Source organism: Argopecten irradians, chromosome 10 (assembly GCF_041381155.1).
Source record: "Argopecten irradians isolate NY chromosome 10, Ai_NY, whole genome shotgun sequence".
Lineage (NCBI taxonomy): Eukaryota > Metazoa > Mollusca > Bivalvia > Pectinida > Pectinidae > Argopecten > Argopecten irradians.
In genome coordinates, this window is record NC_091143.1 from 1,130,227 (window position 1) to 1,146,354 (window position 16,128).

The following is a 16,128-nucleotide window of genomic DNA, read 5'->3' on the forward strand; positions in this document are numbered from 1 at the left end:
GGGAAGGGAGTTAAGTTTACTATAATTTTTATAGGGAAAACACATTTTTGAGCATTATTTGGTCATTTGTAAAAGGAAATGAGTCAAATGTTGTCAAAATTCTATTAACAAATTTTCCATAACTGACTCCCAGGGGCCAAAAGGGGTCAAATAAGCTAAAACTTCAAAAATCTTCTTCTTAAATTCTGGAACTGGTAGAATCAAATACCCTTCATAGATGGAAAGGTGTAAAGGTCCTTTACAAAACTTGTGAATTATATGATCCTGGGGTTTCCTGTTTCCCCCTGGGGAGAGGGTCAAGTTTACTATAGTTTATATAGGAAAACACAATTGTGAATGTTATCTGCTTATTTTTCATAGGAATAAGTCAAACTGGGTTAGAATCATTAGCCTGATATAGCATTTTAACGTTATATCCATATTGGTCCCAGCCGACACCCAGGGGCCTTAGGGGCGGGGCCAAAAAGGGTCAAATAGGCTAAAACTTCAAAAATCTTCTTCTGAATTCACAGATTTGATGGAACCAAATACTCTTCATAGATTGGAAGGTGGTCTAAAGGCCCTTTACAAAAATTGTGAATTTCATTGCCCTGGGATCTCGGATTATCCCCTAGGGAGAGGGTCAAATTTACTATAGTCTATATAGGAAAACACATTTATGAACATTATTTGCTTAGTTTTAATAGGAAATTAGTCAAACTGCGTTAGAACTTTTAGCGTGAAATAGCATTTTAACACAATATCCATATTGGTTCTGACTGACACCCAAGGACCAGAGGGGCGGGACCAAAAGGGGAAATGGCTAAAATTTCAAATATCTTCTTCTGCATCCACAGGTTTGATGGAACCAAATAATTTCCTTTGATTAAAAAGTGAAATTTATAATATCACTGACAATGACTGACTTCTAGTTTGGTTTTGTTGTTTAACGTTAGCAAAGCAAATTGGAATTTTAAGCATAAGGTTTGGTAACATAATACACTAACTATCAAAATGAAAAACAAAAAATAAAAATTCTTATACGAAAGTTAAACTTTAAAGTTTATTTTAATTCGTAAATATTTTTTTTATAGATTTGAACCAACTTTGCAATGCTCTTTCTGTAGCAGCACTCAGGTGACCGTCAAGGCCTCTTGGGCCTCATGCTTTGGTTATATTTCATGCAAAGTACAGGATGTACCCATAACCGATCTATAAGTGACCTGTAGCCGTTTTAAACTTTTGGACCGCTGCCCGGTTTATATGTGATCATTTTTGGATAGTCACTTATAAATCAGTTCGGTAAATCCTGAGCACAGCTCGAAGTGTCAAGGCAAAAGCAATTCCAGAAGATTGTTTGTTTGTTTGTTTGATTAATTAACGTCCTATTAACAGCTATGGTCATGTAAGGACGGCCTCCCATGTATGCGGTGTGCTACGTGTATGTTGTGCGAGGTGCGTGTTTCAGGAGACTGCGGTATATTCATGTTGTGTCTTCTTGTATAGTGGAACTCTTGCCCTTTTTTATAGTGCTATATCACTGAAGCATGCCGCCGAAGACACCAAGCAACACACCCCACCCGGTCACATTATACTGACAACGGGCGAACCAGTCGTCCCACTCCCTTTTTGCTGAGCGCTAAGCAGGAGCAGAAACTACCACTTTTAAAGACTTTGGTGTGTCTCGGCCAGGGGACAGAACCCAGAGCCTTCCTCACACGCTCAACTCAAGGCCAAAAGTGAGGCGGTGCCAAGGGAGGCATTAGGAAGGATAAAGTCAGTTAGGAAGAATAGAAAAGATAAGATCCTAAATTTAGTCGCCTTTTACGATCATGCAATAGGGGCAGCAGGTACAATTCTAACGCCCTACCTGCAGGGCCAAATTCCAGAAGAGTTTCAAAAATCTTTTTATAAGAAATATATGATTGTGTCTTGAACAACATATCATTCAAGGACAATATTGACGATATTCAGAATTTCAAGCTAAGTGTATAAATTCTATCTTTGAAAAAAAAAACCTGCACTGTTTTTCGATGGTAATATTCTTTTAAGGCTGAATGTACACTGTCACTTCTTCTGCAGCAAAGCATGAACACGAGCGTTGTTCTATGTTGCACGTACATATATACAACATTGGGCGATCTCTGGCTATTTGGATTTCAACATTTCTTACCACATTCACTCTTACATTATGTAAGCTCCTACCAGCCATGTCTGTTAGAATAGTTAAGTATATTCCTCTAAATCCAATGGACATAATTTTCGTATTCATAAAGTCTTTGTTGGGTTTAATCAACTTTCACATGTTGCTTAGTTTACCAACACACAAATAAATATCCTGTATCGAATTTCTTGTAATATCCCAATACTTTTAGCACTTCAATTTTTAAGATATCCAAAATCTTATTCATGGCCCACTAAACTGATATATAGTGTTTTTAACATCCAGTTTGTTGTAAATACTTTATTTTGGCGAGGTACTTTCGGGTAAAGCAAAGCTGATGTTTGTTTCACCCTATCCATTTCTCGGGTATTTTTTTTCCAATTTGTTTTGTCAGATATGCAAGAAAACACTAAATTACACATTGTCAATCCTTTTCAGTTTCTAGATACAATGTATCACTAATCATGTAATTACCAGTAAAGACGTTGTCCTGGTAGAGCAAGGATATGTCCATTCTCGGAAGACATTTTAGAAATGAATAATATTCGTTATAGAAGGATGACTTTGGGTATTTTAGGTTCACCAGGTTTATTTATGATGAATGCATTTGTACAGTTGACTGCACTCATACACGAAAATGTGCATGTTTTACCTGTTGCTGGTATGACATGTGAGGAATAGAATGATATGGATGAATGCACATTGTTGTTATTTTCAGCATATGCTACCCACCTGGTTAATAAGTGATGAATGCTTTGTATAGTAGGGTTTTATTAACACACAAGGAACTGTGTTTTAAGTTAGGGATAAGCCTCAAACTGTACTATATGTGTGAGAGGGAACAGCACTCGGCCCGTCTCGCACATATCACACTTGACCAAGGCCCTGCGACATTTAACCATGTTACCAAGTTTCAAGAAAATCCCGTTATATTTGCGAGAGTTATTAAACGGTAACTGCCGGAATGGCGTTTTCGTTAATTAAAGGGCCATGACTCCACTTAATAGGGTCCGATGAACATTCTTCGGTGAAAGCAGGGAATAATTAAATTATAGGTAAAACTCACCTTGCTTGTTTTTATTTAATGTAAAGTTAGACAATGCACCTGTCCTTGTGCGAATAAAAACGTCGCCACAAACAGGCAAACTATATTGCTCCAGTTAGTACATATGTCATCTGAATCACAGCTGTGTACATCCCTTAATAAGGACTGCATTACCTGAAGTTGGATGTCTTATTTATCAAACAGGGTACACAAGGTAGTGTGTAGTGGTATGTGTCGTGCATCATGTATCTTATGTAATGGCTAAAATTCTCAACCTGTCCATTATTAGAGAGAATGGATCTGTGTTTTAATCTCTTGAGACACACCACAAAGACTAGGGCCAGTATTGGGTTTTCTATATCCGCTCGTTTCCCCCATGTTCGCCGAAATCAAGGCCTCGTCAAGTTGTTTGGGTGCACCAGCTCTTGACAAAAAAGGAGAAATCTGCTGGAAGGAACTAATAAATTTGGAGGTGATCTAGCTTCCTCATCATGGTACCCTTTTCCAGGATCTGGTAGTTATAATCACCGAGAGGTTGGCCAGGCAGGAGTGCCAAAGATTGAAATACCTCATTAACAATCATCATGTTTGGATTGTCAAGTTTAATAAATCTGTCCTGGAACAGCTGTACCAATATATCCCAGTCTTGCTTGAGTGAAATGTCCAAATTATTGAACCATGTCAAGGCTGGTCATTCAAGTGTAGGTGGAGGGCAGCAATTTTCTTAGTCCGAATGAGCATCAATAAATGTGGCATTATAATTTAAATTCACTGAGAAATCTGTTTCCATTCTCATGAGGATAACCAGAAAATTTTAAACAGCTGATTGATTTTACCATATTTTCCAAATGTTGGTTACTTGAATAATTGTCCGATTTAGATTGTTATTTATTGGAAATGTCCAAAAGATCTTTAATCTCTGGAAGTTTTGAAAAATCAAAATGGTCCAAACTTAAACTTTGATGATCATGACTGACGGGGTGCACAGGTGTAGACATAATTTTGAATTCATTGTGTAAAAAGTCAAAACTTAGTTAGGGTTAAGGTTAGGGTTTGGTCCGAAATGTCCGAATCTTCAATGTTGAGGTTAGAAAAGTTCATGCTATAGTAAAATATTGAATTTTGCGAATACATGTAGATGTAAACACAGACTGCAATCACAAATTGCTATCCATAAGGTACACAAGTTTCAAATATTGTTAATATACTGTAATCACAAGAGCTTTATAAAAAAGATGGAATGCTGTCGGCCGGGGGGTTTTCAACGAGCAATCCACCATATAAACAAACGTTTCACAATGCAGTATGTAGATTTTAAATGTTCAAAATACAGGCATGAACAGCAATGTTCTTAAACCATGCATAGTTTGAAAGAAAGCAGTTGGTCGGGTGGCTTTCAACTAGCAATCAAACATAAATAATAATAAATGCATGTTATACAGTACAGGTTGTAATTAAACAAAAATAAGATGAAAGAAAGCAGTCGGCCGGGCGGCTTTCAACTAACAATCCAACTTCTATAAAAAGTCATATAGACTAGGGTTCTCATACATGTTACACTTCACCTACTATCAAGGGAGAGTATCATTGATGCCGAAAATTTATAATCAAATTAAATGTTTAAACATATGAACAATTTTGATTAAAATTTTTACGATGATGAAGACGAGAACCCAATACGACGTGTTTGACAATATTGGCATTTTGGACAGTAAGGGAAACATTCACAAAAAGAGTCTGCTAAAAACAACACATTCATTTCATCTCACAACCACGTGCTTTGCCATGTCTGAGCGCAAAACATCAATAAAATTCATAAAAAGTTCAGAAAAACTAACGAATTCTGTATCGAATCACTTCCTTAGGATTTTCCACGATGTGATGGCTTTAAATCAATGATGACTTAACTATAAATACTCGTTCCACTTGGCAGTGAGAGAAAAACACCAATCTTTTGTCATTTCCGAACTTTTATTCCTCTCTCACAGGAGAGCTCCACAAAAAGGGTATATAATCATTATGATAGAAACATTCTTAATTAAAGGGAGAAAATCCATTATGATATAATGATATTTAAACGTGCATACGTACACATGTGGATGGTTATAAAATATATATATACTATATATATAACACACGTGCACATAGCACTATAAAAAGGGCAACAGTTCCACTATACAAGAAGACCCAACACAAACATACCGAAGTCTCCCTAAACCCGCACCTCGCACTTCATACACGTTACACTCCGCATACATGGGAGGCCGTCCTTACATGATCTTGGCTATTAATAGGACGTTTTTTAATCAAACAAACAAACACCGCAGCCTCCAAAAATATAGACATCCACACATTGTATGTAGGAGAGGTCGTCCATAAATCACTCTGGCTGTTATAATATCAACCATCTAATGTTAACTCGCTAAATGTATTTGGTACGTATGGAAGTAATAGCATATCAATATACGTGTACATGTATGTGCGAAAATGTGTTAAATCGAATGAAATAACTGAATTTGAAGCTTATCCATGACGTAAACTTTACGGGTTTTCATTGTCTTATCATTAACTGAAGTAAAGTAGTTGTACTTTTGCCTAGCTGCTATACAGAAAGGTTAATCATATTCTTCATCCCCACTTAGACAGTTCATGCTTGATATTGACTTTTGTCTCCCATCCAATTATGTAAGGGTCATTAAAATATTCTGGGTAGTAATCCGGTTGCAGAAAATGGATAATGTGAAATACAATTTGTCATTAGCAATGCAATAAAAGCAAAATGCCAAACAAAAATAATGGCATTACCAGCTTCAGAAATGTCAGTACCTAGGGCCACAAGAATATAATGATCCTCTTTGATTGCCAATCCTTGAGAATATCAATCTATTGAAGATTTTAACGATCTGCTTAAATTTCATGACTGCTCGTTGACGAGGCGTGAGTGTACTTGTAATCAATAGAGCGATCACCAACAGGTTATATGTCGCAATCCGTGATGAACGAGGTAAGAGGATCGCCCCACACCATCTCTATTTCAATCTCACATCCATTTTTAACCATTTTAATTTTCATTTGTATCTTCATTCATAGATCGATGTGCTTTGTCTCTATTGATACTGCTTTAAGATGTAAGAGTATAGGTACCGCCTAGCTTGCCGAGGCGGATCATAATGTATAAAACGTAATTGTTTCTGCTTCTGTCTAGCGCTTACCGCAAAGGGAGGCTTAGCGCGCACCACAAAGGTACGACCTCGCAAGTAGGGCGTAAGAATTGTACCTGCTGCCCCTATTGTTTGTTTGTTTGTTTTATTGATTAAATTAACGTCCAATTAATCGCCAGGGTCATGTAAGAACGGCATCCCATTTATGTGGTGTGAAGTGTGTATGTAATGTGATTGGGAGATCTGTATAGTGGAACTCTTGACCCTTTTAGAGTGCTATAGCAGAAACTACCACTTTTATAGACTTTTGTGTCTCGGCCAGGGAACAGAACTCAAAGCCTGCCTCATACCATATCACATGGACGAGCGCTCAACAAAAGGCCAAAAGTGAAGTGGTGTCAAGAGAGACGAAGAAGAAAGTTAATTAAGGGAAAAAGAAATGAAAAGATCGCTTTTTCCTATCATAGGAGCAGCAAGTACAATTCTAACAAGGAGTTGACTGAAATTTCAATATTTTCAACTAAGAAATATACTACATAAATATAAGAAATACAGACATTGGAAGGTAGCATCAGCGCGATAATTCTGAATTGCTCTGGTCTCTAAATGCTTAATATAGTTCAACAAAAGATCTGTCGGCCATTTTGATGACCTATTGGTCCAAAATTGAAATATGCACAACTAAATGCCCTAGAGAAGCATAAGACATTTGAGACAGATTCCTCCAGTACTTTCTGAGAAGTAACAAATAATATTGATTGTTAAATAAAACGGATGAAAGGCGGTTTAAATAAGATATGATGATCTGATGATGATTGGTTAAAATAACCAAGTGTTTGGCTGAATGTGTATAGCGTGACCATGCGTTTAGTTGAATGTGTATAGCGTGGCCAAGCGTTTGGTTGAATGTGTATGGCGTTACCGAGCGTTAGGTTGAATGTGTAAGGCGTGACCAAGCGTTTGGCTGAATTTGTCTTGCGTTACAAAGCGTTTGGTTGAATATGAATGGCGTGACCAAGAGTTTGGCTGAAGAATGTGTATGGCTCGACCAAGTTTTTGGTGAAATATGAATGGCGTGACCAAGAGTTTGGCTGAATGTATGGCGTTACCAAGCCTTGGGTTAAATGTGTATGGCGTGACAAAGCGTTTCGTTGAATGTACATTGCGTGATCAAGCATTGGGTTTGAATGTGTATGGCTCGACCAAGTGTTTGGTGGAATGTGCGGGGCGTTACCATATGGTTGAATGTGTATGGCGTGATTAAGCGTTTGCTTGGATGTGTCTGGGGTCTAACTTCATAGGTTCTGGTTTCTTTCTCAATGTACTTTTTCGCTCCGTAACAACATTTTGTTGTTGTAATATGTGCTTTGAACTTTACAGTTGTTCATAAATTTTCAGTTTGGATTACCTTTTTGATTTTTTAGCTGTTGAAGTCAGATCTACCTTGGCACACCTTTTTTGTGTGGAGTTTTCGCGATTAAATTTTCTGTAAAAGAGTGGATATGATGAATCGCTAAGAAAAGAGATGAATTTAACATGATACACATAATACAATCTTTATTTATTACTTACATTTCTGTTTTAAATTAAATGCGTATTTATAAAGTCTGTGTTTCAACAAGCGGGTAATTATATTACACATATAACCAATTTGATATATTAGTTTTTTCTAACCTTGACATTGTTTTGCTTTTTTAGATAATTAACGAGCCTCCGACTAACGCGATATTTTGTTTTTTGTTGTATGTTTTTTTAGGTCACCTGAGACGAAGTCTCAAGTGACCTATTCTGATCGCCTTTTGTCCGTCGTCGTCCGTCGTGCGTCGTATGTCCGTAAACAATTTACATTTTCGACTTCTTCTCCAAAACTGCTGAAGCAATTTCAATGAAATTTTGCACAAACCTTCTAAGGCATAAGGCCAATCAAACTTGTGAATTATATGGTCCCCACACCCAGGGGGCTGTGGGAGGGGCCAAAAGGGGTAAAATTGACTATAATTTCAAAAATCTTCTTCTCCACTCACAGATGTGATGGAATTAAATACTCTTCATAGATAGAAAGGTCCTAAGGTCCTTTAAAAAAATTGTGAATTATATGACTATGGTTTCCCCCTGGGGAGGGGGTTAAGTTTACTATAATTTATATAGGGAAAACCCATTTGTGAGTATTATTTGATCATTTGTAATAGGAAATGAGTCATATATTGTCAGAATTATCAGTACGAGATGGCCATTGAATCCTATTAACCAATTTTCCATGACTGACCAACGGGGGCCTTAGGGGCGGGGTCAAAATTGGTCAAATAGGCTATAACTTCAAAAAATTTCTTCTGAAATTCTGGAAATGGTAGAATCACATACTCTTCATAGATGGAAAGGTATTGAGGTCCTTTACAAACATTGTGAATTATATGACCCTGGGATCTCACGTTTCCCCCTGGGGATGGGGTCAAGTTTACTATAGTTTATATAGGGAAAACACATTTATGAACATTTTTTACTCAATTTTCATAGGAAATGAGTCAAACTTGTTTAGAATTATTAGCCTGAGATAACATTTTAATATCATATCTATATTGGTCCTGGTCAACCCCCTCGGGGCAGAGGGGCGGGGCCAAAAGGGGGAAATAGGCTAAAACTTTAAAAATCTTCTTCTTAAATACTAGAAATCATAAAATCAAATACTTTTCATAGATGGACAGGTCTTAAGGTGTTTTATGAAAATTGTGAATTATATGACCCTGGGGTCTCGCTTTTCCCCCTGGGGAGGGGGTTAAGGTTACTACAGTTTATATAGGGAAAACACATTTTTGAGCATTATTTAGTCATTATAATAGGAAATTGTAGTCAAAATTATCCCTATGTGATGGCCATTGAATCTTATTAACAAATTTTCCATGACTGATCCCCAGGGGCCTTAGGGGCGGGGCCAAAACGGGTCAAATAGGCTAAAACTTCAAAAATCTTCTTCTGAAATTCTGGAACTGGTAGAATCAAATACGCTACATAGATGGAAAGATCTTAAAGTCCTTTACAAAAATCATGAATTATATGACCCTGGGGTCTCATGTTTCCCCCTGGTGAGGGGGTCAGGTTTACTTAAGTTTATATAGGAAAATACACATTTAGTCAAACTGGCTTAAAAATCTTCTTTTTGAATTCACAGAATTGATGGAACCAGATACTCTTGATAGATTGGAAGGAATTAAGGCCCTTTACAAAAAATTGTGAATTTCATGGCCCTGGGATCTGTGATTTCCCCCCTGGGGAGGGGGTCAAATTTACTATAGTTTATATAGGAAAAACACATTTAGGACAGTTATTTGCTTATTAGTTTTCATAGGAAATTAGTCAATCTGGGTTAGAATTATTAGCCTGAGATAGCATTTTAACATCATATCCATATTGGTCTGGGCCGACTCCTAGGGGCCAGAGGGGTTGGCCAAAACGGGTCAAAATGGATAACATTTCAAAAATCTTCTTTCTGAACTCACAGATTTGATGGAACCAAATATATAATAATCTTCATATAGTAAAAAGTCTAATTTATAAAATCACTGACTGACTTCATGCGCCTGATGGGCCAATATATAGTGTTTATATGCATGTCTTTGTTTCATTCTGTATCTGAACTCGAGTGACCGTTAAGGCCCATGGGACTCTTGTTTTACCTAGTCCTTCTTATCTTTTACATATGCGTACATGTATTATTTATCTGGTTTACGAATGCCTTAGATGTTTATTTTTGCAAATGATTTAGGTTGTACGGTTTGGCCATAAATGTCTTCAGTTGCTGTGCATCGCATTTAATTTTAAATATTTAAATGTTTTCGTTGATTTTTTTTTCAGAAAGTTTCAAAAAAGTAGCTACAGTGGACCCGCGAAAATCCGGACGCCGATAGTCCGGAAAACTCACAATCCGGACGGAAATGTCAGGGAACGGATTTCCGTAACGTTATTTATACTCACTAGTCCGGAAATTCGTATTCCGAATCCGGAACTCCATTTTGGGAACGGAATGTAATTTTCGTTAATAAATTCCCGCAATAATCCGGACAATTTGTTGTCGCCACGTGCCGAGAAAATCCAAGGCCATCTCAGTCATGTGTACCATACACATTATCATTTGACACTGAGTGTGTTGTCATAACGACGGCTGCCAGGTCATAGCCACGGGCGTTTACCTGAACACCTTTCACACGGGTACATGCAGTCATGTAACGGTTCATTGGTTTTCTATAGGAGATCAAATTTCAGTGTTGATTGAGATACGCAATATATATTTTTAGCCACACGCTTTTTAAGCATGAAGTTTGAGCTTGGGTACGGGTACGTATGCTGTAGATACCTTACATGTTTCGCATGCAGAATATATCTATATGAGTATCAGATACAATAAAGTGAGATAATACTTACAAAATTAATAAGAATTTTAAATGTATGTAAATCTATTCGAATTCATCGCCTGTGGTATAAGATATAAAGGTTACGGCGCCCGGCACATGCCATAAAGTGTGTGACATTGTGCACGAAGTTAGACGTGAACGGGCGCGTGGTTGTTACATACGTCTGTAAGTCAGAAAGCAAAGACTTGTAGAGATTGTCATTAAAACACACATTATCCAAAATAACAATTATATGAGATCCTAAAGTGTTCACAACTATTGTTATCATAGTTTTTATGCCAAGAACGTAGATGACATTGATCTTTGGTTAGGCAATTAGCCATACGACAGATCAAGAGTTGGATACGTAGCTATATGCATACATAGCATATAATTAACTATGGCTTTAGGTTTCGTATTTTGAAAAAGAAATACGTTTATTTATTATTCTTAACGTAATGATATATAAATACCTATAAAACATAACAAACGAAGTATTGATTATAATACACGTATATTACATAAAAGCCTGTCATCGATTACAAGGTCAAGGGGAGTAACTCGTACGTGACAATTTAATTGACTAAGAGCACGGAATTCGGCAGTCCGGAAAACTCGTAATCCGGACGGATGTATACTCGCTTGCGTCCGATGTATTGGTTGTCAGTGCCTATAATACAGCAAACTCCTACTCCTTCACAGAGCATAGAACGACGATTTTGGATGAATTGCGAATCAAAATTAGGAATACAAGTAAAATGGGTATATGTGAATGGGATACCTCAATTTTATTGAAACAATTAGTCTAGAAGACATTCCATATTCCAGGTATTCCATAAGTGATAAGAACAACCTTACAAACATACTGCATCGAAAGTCCCTTTTCAGTTCTATGCACATGTGGAATTATTGTCAATTTTCCGTGCACCTTAACAATATGTTTCACTTATGTTACCAAATTGCTCACTTCGTTGACTACCCTCAGTATATTCGTGAAGAATCGTAGACAAACCGTTGCAAAGCCGTATCGGAACAGTATAGGACATTTAAAACTAGCTTTTCCCGGGGCCTTTCATGAAATTAAATCCGTATTGGCTCCGTCGAGATGATCCGTGAATGTGTGACCGGGGCATTAACGCTCAGCATAACGTGAGTGTGACGACTGGTTCGCCCTTTTTCGTTATGATGTAGCCGGGTGGGGTATGTTGCCTGAGGTCTTCGGCGACATGTTTCAGTTAAATAGTACTGTAACAATATGCAAATATTCCGCAGTCACCCAAACCACGCACTTCATACACGAAACACTGCATACATGAGAGGCCGTCCTTACATGACCCTGGCTGTTACACTTACGGGCTAGGGGTGTACTAGTCGTCCACTCTGGCGTCAGTTCTAGTTCTCTAAGAGAATAGCTCTATGAGATTTTTGAGTCTGCTCACTAGTTTCGAATTTACTTCCTCCTTTGTTAATTATGAGTATTTTGTTCTGCATATCTGCCATCCCTCTTATTTTTATACTAATCTTGTATGTTAGTATGTTTTCTGGTATCGGTTTGGTTGTGATACTAGTCTTATTGGTTGTCCTTTCGATATCTTTCTTACCCTCGTTTCCTATATATTCGCTGTCATCCACTTCTGGGTTTTTACTATCGGTCAGGAAGAAAAGAAACGATATTATCTTAAGTAGTGGCCTTTTACGATCAAGGGCATCAGGTATAATTCTAACGCCCTGCCTGTATTTTGATTCTTGGCATACATTTTTGTAACAAACGTGTGTATAGTAACCGAAATTCCCCTAATAACAAGACCAAATGTCTAGACACAAATAGGCATTACAATTATGTGACTGTCATTGTGTACGAAGTGCTGTAAAACCATATGTGGCCATTACAATGTCTACAATGCTCTATAGAAACACGTATGTCGATTACTTTCCGATGTGGTCCTGTCACCACTACATCGGACCTAGTGGTGTAAAACCATATGTGGCCATTACAATGTCTACTATGCTCTATATAACCACTTACGCCAATTACTGTCCGATGTGTTCCTGTCACCACTTCATCGGACCTAGTGGTGTAAAACCATATGTGGCCATTACAATGTCTACAATGCTCTATAGAAACACGTATGTCGATTACTTTCCGATGTGGTTCTGTCCCCGCTACATCGGACCTAGTGGTGTCAACCGTATGTGGCCATTACAATGTCTACTGTGCTCTATATATACACACTTACGCCAATTACTTTCTGATGTGTTCCTGTCACCACTTCATCGGACCTAGTGGTGTAAAACCATATGTGGCCATTACAATGTCTACTGTTCTCAATATAAACACTTACGCCAATTGCTTTCTGATGTGTTCCTGTCACCACTACATCGGACCCAGTGGTGTAAACCGTATGTGGCCATTACAATGTCTACTGTGCTCTATATATACACACTTACGCCAATTACTTTCTGATGTGTTCCTGTCACCACTTCATCGGACCTAGTGGTGTAAAACCATATGTGGCCATTACAATGTCTACTGTTCTCAATATAAACACTTACGCCAATTACTTTTGATGTGTTCCTGTCACCACTACATCGGACCTAGTGGTGTAAAACCATATGTGGCCATTACAATGTCTTCTGTGCTCTATATAACCACTTACGCCAATTACTTTCTGATGTGTTCCTGTCACCACTACATCGGACCTTGTGGTGAAAAAACCATATGTGGCCATTACAATGTCTACTGTTCTCTATATAAGCACTTACGCCAATTACTTTCTGATGTGTTAACGTTCCTGTCACCACTACATCGGACCTAGTGGTGTAAAACCATATATGGTCATTACAATGTCTACTGTGATCTATATAAACACTTACGCCAATTACTTTCCGATGTGTTCCTGTCACCACTACATCGGACCTTGTGGTGTAAAACCATATGTGGCCATTACAATGTCTACTGTGCTCTATATATACACACTTACGCCAATTACTTTATGATGTGTTCCTTTCACAAATACATCGGACCTAGTGGTGTAAAACCATATGTGGCCATTACAATGTCTACTGTGATCTATATAAACACTTCCGCCAATTACTTTGCGATGTGTTCCTGTCACCACTACATCGGACCTAGTGGTGTAAAACCATACGTGGCCATTACAATGTGTACTGTGATCTATTTAAACACTTACGAAAATTACTTTGCAATGTGTTCCTGTCACCACTACAACGGACCTAGTGGTGTAAAACCATAGGTGGCCATTACAATGTCTCCTGTGATCTACATCAACACTTACGCCAATTACTTTCTGATGTGTTCCTGTCACCACTACATCGGACCTAGTGGTATATACCCATATGTGGCCATTACAATGTCTACTATGCTCTATATAAACACTAACGCCAATTACTTTCGGATTTGTTCCTGTCACCACTACATCGGACCTTGTGGTGTAAAACCATAGGTGGCCATTGTAATGTGTACTGTGCTCTATATAAACACTTACGCCAATTACTTTACGATGTGTTCCTGTCACCACTACATCGGACCTAGTGGTGTAAAACCATAGGTGGCCATTACAATGTCTACTGTGCTTCATATAAACACTTACGCCAATTACCCCATGAAGTGGTGTAAAACCATATGTGGCCATTACAATGTCTACTGTGATCTATATAAACACTTCCGCCAATTACTTTCTGATGTGTTCCTGTCATCACTACAACGGACCTAGTTGTGTAAAACCATATGTGGCCATTACAATGTCTACTGTGATATATATAAACACTAACGCCAATTACTTTCCGATGTGTTCCTGTCACCACTACATCGGACCTAGTGGTGTAATACCATATGTGGCCATTACAATGTCTACTGTGATCTATATAAACACTTGCGTCAATTACTTTCCGATGGGTTCCTGTCACCACTACAAGGGACCTAGTGGTATATAACCATATGTGGCCATTACAATGTCAACTGTGCTCTATATAAACACTTACGCCAATTACTTTCCGATGTGGTTCTGTCCCCGCTACATCGGACCTAGTTGTGTAAAACTATGTGTGGCCATTACAATGTCTACTGTGCTTCATATAATCAGTTACGCCAATTACTTTACGATGTGTTCCTGTCACCACTACATCGGACCTAGTGGTGTAAAACCATATGTGGCCATTACAATGTCTACTGTGCTCTATATAAATACTTCCGCCATTTACTTTCTGATGTGTTCCTGTCACCACTACATCGGACCTAGTGGTGTAATACCATATGTGGCCATTACAATGTCTACTGTGATCTATATAAACACTTGCGTCAATTACTTTCCGATGGGTTCCTGTCACCACTACAAGGGACCTAGTGGTATATAACCATATGTGGCCATTACAATGTCAACTGTGCTCTATATAAACACTTACGCCAATTACTTTCCGATGTGGTTCTGTCCCCGCTACATCGGACCTAGTTGTGTAAAACTATGTGTGGCCATTACAATGTCTACTGTGCTTCATATAATCAGTTACGCCAATTACTTTACGATGTGTTCCTGTCACCACTACATCGGACCTAGTGGTGTAAAACCATATGTGGCCATTACAATGTCTACTGTGCTCTATATAAATACTTCCGCCATTTACTTTCTGATGTGTTCCTGTCACCACTACATCGGACCTAGTGGTGTAAAACCATATGTGGCCATTACAATGTCTACTGTGCTCCATATAACAATAACTTTCCGATGTGTTCCTGTCACCACTATATCGGACCTAGTGGTGTAAAACCATATGTGGCCATTACAATGTCTACTGTGATCTATATAAACACTTCCGCCAATTACTTTCTGATGTGTTCCTGTCACCACTACGACGGACCTAATGGTGTAAAACTATATGTGGCCATTACAATGTCTACTGTGATCGATATAAACACTAACGCCAATTACTTTCCGATGTGTTCCTGTCACCACTACATCGGACCTAGTGGTGTAAAACCATATGTGGTCATTACAATGTCTACTGTGATCGATATAAACACTTCCGCCAATTACTTTCCGATGTGTTCCTGTCACCACTACATCGGACCTAGTGGTGTAAAACCATATGTGGTCATTACAATGTCTACTGTGATCGATATAAACACTTCCGCCAATTACTTTCCGATGTGTCCCTGTCACCACTACATCGGACCTAGTGGTGTAAAACCATAGGTGGCCATTGTAATGTCTACTGTGATCGATATAAACACTTCCGCCAATTACTTTCCGATGTGTTCCTGTCACCACTACATCGGACCTAGTGGTGTAAAACCATATGTGGTCATTACAATGTCTACTGTGATCGATATAAACACTTCCGCCAATTACTTTCCGATGTGTTCCTGTCACCACTACA